This window comes from Cebus imitator, unplaced genomic scaffold, assembly GCF_001604975.1.
Source record: "Cebus imitator isolate Cc_AM_T3 unplaced genomic scaffold, Cebus_imitator-1.0 Scaffold71, whole genome shotgun sequence".
NCBI lineage: Eukaryota > Metazoa > Chordata > Mammalia > Primates > Cebidae > Cebus > Cebus imitator.
Window position 1 is genome coordinate 484,144 of NW_016107386.1, and position 6,014 is coordinate 490,157.

The 6,014-nt window shown below is 53.0% G+C and overlaps 1 protein-coding gene across 1 annotated transcript in view; it reads right to left on the minus strand.

Moving 5' to 3' along the window:
* Positions 1 to 6,014, minus strand: part of NEURL1 (neuralized E3 ubiquitin protein ligase 1) — a 93,091-nt gene that overhangs the window by 45,448 nt on the left and 41,629 nt on the right. The window lies entirely within an intron of this gene.

A 6,014-nucleotide genomic window follows, 5' to 3' on the forward strand; every position in this document is an offset into this window, starting at 1 on the left:
GGGGGTGTCTCACCAAGTTGGTCAGGCTGGTCTCGAACTCCTGATCTTGTGATCTGCCCACCTTGGCCTCCCAAAGTGCTGGGATTACAGGCATGAGCCACTGCGCCTGGCCAGAACTTCTGTTCTCATACAGCAAAGGTGAGAGACCGACCACCTGAGGTCCAGCCACTGCATTATGCCAGCTCTGTGCCCACCACTACAGGCCATGACCTGGAGCCCACAGGATGCTGGCCATGATGGCTGCTGGACCACAGGCAAGATCCCCAGGCACAGAGGTACCTGTGAGTAACGGGTCCACGGAGTGCCTCTCTAGAAAAGCCAGAGGCCTGCTTTGCTTTTTTTTTTTGAGATGGAGTCTTGCTGTTGTCGCCTGGGCTGGAATGCGATGGTGTGATCTTGGCTCACTGCAACCTCCGCCTCCCGAGTTCCAGCAATTCTCCTGCCCCAGCCTCTTCAGTGGAGATTACAGGCACCAGCCACCACATCCGGCTGATTTTTGTACTTTTGACCATGTTGGCTAGGCTGGTCTTGAATTCCTGACCTCAGGTGATCCATCCACCTCAGCCTCCCAAAGTGCTAGGATTACAGGTGTGAGCCACCGTGCCCGGCCAGGCCAATGGCTTTCATCCCCAGTGAGTCCAGGAAGGAACTCTGTCCCCTACTACTCCGCCTCCAGTCCTAGCCCCAGACTGAGTCCCTGACCCGAACCCCAGACAACTTCACATCTCACAGCCCCACAAACAGGGGCTTTTAGTCCCTAAAGACCTGCGGACACCGTGGGCATATGGCTGGCTCAGGGCTGGCTGCCCCACCCTCCTGAGCCAGAGTTCAGGTGTGGCCACCAAAGGTGGCTGTCAGGACTGTGATATTCCTGCACAGAGGACAGCCCAAGAAGGACAGCCACCACAGGGTGACGGCAACGACAGAGACCCACTGCCCTTGCTCCTAGCTGTTCCCTGCAGCTGCCCCGTCTTTCAGCGTACACATTCATCCATAGCTCACTGCCTTCCTTTCCTCCCTCTCTAGTAACTTGTCTCAGGCTCCTGCCCTCCAGACACCTCGCTCTTCGGGATGACTTCCTCCAGAGACCCCAGCACAGCGCAGGGTCAACATTGAGAAAGCAAAGCCTTCCCTGGGAGTCAGAACTCCTGAGTCCCAGGCAGGCCCTGAGGCTCTGGGGTTTAGGGAGGGCAGCCCCTTTTAATGTCTCCATGGCTTCTCCCTCCTGGTGGTAGTGGTGGCAGTCAGGGCTCCAGAAGGTAGGCAGCAAATGCAGCTCCTGGGTTGGGCTCCCCCAGCGGGCAAATAGGGCAGGAGGTCTCTTCCCTGAGAGCCCCTCCCCTCTCTAGGACAAATGCTGCACCCCTCACAACCTCAACCCTGCTTATTAGCCAAGCCCACTTCCCCTCTGGAGAAGAGAGCTCTTTGTTCTCAGGGCAAGAGAAGGAGTTGGGCTACTTCAGACTTTGTTTGGGGTCCACTTTCACTAACCATGACAGCGCCTGCCGTAAGTCACTGTGTGACCCTGGGCAAGTCAATTCCCTCTCAGGACACACTTTTCACACCTGTGAAATGGAAGCATTGGACTGGTTCACTTTATCTCCAAACCAGGAGTTCCCTGAATCAGGGCTGTGGGAGGGGGATCATTTCCGGGGAGGCAATCAAGAATTTCTAAACTGTCTGAAGCAGCAGCTCCTTCTCCCATTCCCTCTTCCACCAAGGTCTGGTGGGAAACTCAGGACGGGCCAGCAGCACGTTCTTCACTGGAAGTGACTGCTTCTCGGTCCTCGTCCTGCCCCACACAATGTGGGCACCAGCCAGGTTCTGAGGCCCAGTTTACCCCTTGAGTTCTGCTATCCAGGCGGGAAATCTGGTGTCAGCCCAGATTCCCCCATCCAAGAGGTCACTGTGTCCTTCTCAAGTCCAACCCCTCCTTCCATCCCCTGGCTCTGCCCACAGTTCAGGCCCCCAGCATCATCCTACTCTGGACAATCATTCCAGCCTCCATCCCCCTCCATAGGGCTGCCAGGCTGGCCTCTGCCTGACTCATCCCTTTAGCTCCCCAGCACCTCAGGATAAACTTGACCCCCACTTTGGGGATTATTCAAGGTCCTCTGTGAACTGGCCCCAGCTCCTGTATCTGGCCTCACTTTCCATAACCCCCCACCCCATGTACCTACGCTTGGTGCACACAAGCCAGGTGTGTTCTAGAACATGGCACATCACATGTCCATTGTTCTTTGAACATTGTCCCTCTCCTCAGAGTGCCCCTCCCCGACACTGGTCCCACAAACACTCCCACCTCCCCTTCAGCCCCCAGCTCAGAGGAGCCTTTCCTCTGAGATCATCCCAATGCCCTGGGGTAGAATAGACCTCCCCTCTCCAAGGCTGTCCGGCCAGCCCTCTGTGCAGCCCCAGCCTGGCATCCATGGCAGGAGGCCCTTCCCAGGCTGTGAGCACCCTGATGGCAGACAGGTATCTTTTCTCTCTAGATTTTACCATCTGATAAGGTGGTCCCTCCCTAGTGCTAAAGTAGATTTCATGAAGAAAGGAAAAAAAGAGGGAGAGGAGAAGGGAGGGAAGATGAAAGCCTGGGGCCGATGGTGCGGGCTCTTTTCTCCGCCCTCATCTGCTCCTCTCCAGGCCTCAGCTCTGAGGTCACCCTCCCAGCCACAGTGCCACAGGCCCCTGTGGACCCAGTGGGTCCCAAAGTTGACAGACTGTCTGGCCGTGACCTCGAAGCACCAGCAGGGCCCTCCTTGTTCCTGCAGTACTACTTGGCAGCACCAGCCTGTGCTCACTCAAGCAGAAAGAGCCAAGAAGCCATGCAGCCAGGTGTGTCCTGGAACAGGGGGGAGCCAGAGAGCAGAGTCTTATCTGACCATCTTCCCTGAAGGCAGCAGAAGAGCATCTGCCTGCCCACAGCCACCCCACTGCAGGACTACAGGGAGGAGGGGCAGAAAACCTTTCGCCTGGCTCCCTCCCAGCTTCTCCCGGATTAAAGCAGCGGGGGACAGAGAGCCTCCAGCTCATTTGCATAAACCATTTATAGCAGCGTCTTCAAACCCATGCCTTCCAAGAAGAAAAAAGCCCACTGCAATTGCCTGTGGCTTCCCAGTCTGTCGTTTTCCCTTCTTTTTCGTTTTTTGTTGTAATGACAGGAAGCTGTGCGCAAGAGAAATCTCTGCCCTGGCTGTTCTTGGCAGCAGAGGGAGCTGTGCTTTCCCTCCAAATTGAATGAGAATGATAAGCAGCCATCCCCTGGGTGTCAAGTGACTTACAGTTTGCAAAGCCTGTGAGCACTATGAACTGTTTCAGGCTTCCCAGGAAGCACAGGAGGTGGCTATTGCCAGACCCCGTTTTACAGATGAGAAAACCAAAGCTGAAAGAGGGTAAATGACTTGTCTAAGCCACAAAAAACTAGTAAGTGACTGTAATGGACATGGTGGCTAATGCCCAACATCGATCTACATCACCCCAAGACAACAGCAGTCCTCAGCCCTGGTTGCACATCAGCATCACCTAAGGAAGGAATAAAATTACTGGTACAGTCAATTGTGGTAGCTCACGCCTGTAATCCTAGCTCTTTGGGAGGCTGAAGTGGGAGGATCACTGGAGCCCAAGAGTTTAAGACCAGTCTGGGCAGCACAGCAAGACCCAGTCCCTACAAAAAAAGTTAAAAATTAGCTGGGCATGGTGGTACGTGTCTGTAGTCCCAGTTACTCAGGAGTCTGAGGTGGGAGGGTTGCTTTAGCCCAGGAGCTCAAAGCTGTAGTGAGCAGAAATCACACCACTGTATTCCAGCCTGTGCAAGAGCAAGACCCTGTCTCAAAAAAAAAAAAAAAAAAAAAAAAAATTGCTGACACCCAGCATCTACACTAGACCAATTCACAGAGAAATTCGAAGTGTGGTGCCCAGCTCCCCAAGGAGTTCTCACATGCAGCCAGGGTCCCGTCCCCTGGCATAAGCCAATCATGATGGTTCCACCCCGCTTCCCAGTGACAGGGTCAAGAATGGCCATGTGACCCACTTCTAGCCAATGAGGCATAGATTTCCCACAGTGGAAAATCTGCCGGGACCCCTCTGAGGAAGGGATCCTTGCTCCACAGAAGAGCAGCAGAACAGAGGGGCCGTTCTCCTTTCTCTAGATATCATTGTGTCCCGCTGCAATTCTGGGACTGCTGTGGCCATGTCACTACTGGTCCAGAAGGAAGCCAATCCAAGGATGGCAGAGTAGAGAGATGGGAAGAACCTCATCATAAAGCCTTGATTCAACCAGCGCTGAAACCCACCCACCTTGGGACATCCTGTTTTCTGCATAGTACAGCTATATACTGCTTAAGCCAGTCCATGCCAGCATTTGTTATTTGCAACAGATAGGCCTGAGACAACAGCAGTCCACCTTCCCATGTCCCTCACCCCAGTCATCCCCACGTCATCTGGGAAAATGGGCCTCTGGATCTTCCACTGCAAGGTGCACACTTGACCGAGGGCCCCAGCTGTGGAGCTCTGAAGTCCATCCCCATGTTTGCTCCAAGGCAACGCTTCCCACAGCTGACCCCAGCTGGTGATGCAGGGTGGCAGGGATACTAAGGCAGGCCCATTCCAGGGTGATGTGGGACTCCACTGGCCAGGGCCTGTGGCTCTGGCTGGACGACACCCCAAGGCTTTGCAGAACTTTTCTTAGAATTGCCCTATAGTCTGATATGCTCCCACCAAACTTTCTTCCTTTCCTACCCCTCTCCTTCGCTCAGGGTCCCACTTGCATGGAGGTCTGATGGCTCCCCCAGACTCCCCCAGCTTCCTCCTTATTTTCCTCACACAGGCATTTCCCCTGGTTATGTATGTATGTAGGCATGTATGTATGTATGTTTAATCCTCTCTTGATGTCTACTTAACGCATGACCTGTCTAACACATGGCCTGTATTACCTCATGCCTGGACTTCCATGAAAGCCTCCCAAGTGGCCTACCCACCTGTGTGTCCCCTCCACCCATCCCTAATCCTCGTGACACAAACCATGCTACTCCTCACCTCAAGAGCCTCCAACAGTTTCTTATTTCTTATACTATCAAGTTCAATTACTTCTGCCTTTCTTCATAAGCAGTAGTGACCCTGACCTGCCCTACCAGCCAACTCTGGCAGAAGACTGAAATCCATCCCTGTTGTTCCACTTATGTGTCTAGAGGGCATCCCCATGTGGGAGCAATCCTGGTCATTTGCAGCACAGAAATGATTGACATGGGCCATGCCCAGTGAATAGTGAAGCTGTCCTAAGTCTCAGTACCAATTCCACCCCTTTCCACAGATGTTCCTCAATGACAAAGCCTCCCTCAGCCTCACCTCCCATTCATTCCCTTCATCCCCAATGGAATATTTAGTAAGAAAAATACATTTTATACACAAATCACCCTCCATCAACAAGAAGAGAATCCTCTAAAGACAGTTATGATAATGAAAATGATTCTTATTCATAATGATAATGATATTAAGCAGAAGATGATAAAGTTAAAGATGGTGGTAGTGTTGGAGAAAAAAGTCATGTTCAAAATAAATGTGAAGACTGGGTGCAGTGGCTCACGCCTGTAATCCCAGCACTTTGGGAGGCTGAGGCGGGAGGTCAGGAGTTAGAGACCACCATGGCCAACATGGTGAAACTCTACCAAAACTACAAAAATTAGCCGGGTGTGGTGACAGGCGCTGTAATCCCAGCTACTCAGGAGGCTGAGGCAGGAGAATTGCTTAAACCAGGGAGGCAGAGGTTGCAATGAGCCCAGATCGCGCCACTGCCTTCCATCCTGGGCTACAAGAGCAAGACTCTGACTCAAAATGATATAAATAAAAATACAAAAATTAGCCGGGTGTGGTGGTGCATGCTTGTAGTCCTAGCTACTCGGGAGGCTGAGGCAGTGGTTGAACCCAGGAGGTAGAGGTTGAACCCGGGAGGTAGAGGTTGCAGTGAGCAGAGATCAGGCCACTGCACTCCAGCCTGGGCAAAAGAACAAGACTCCATC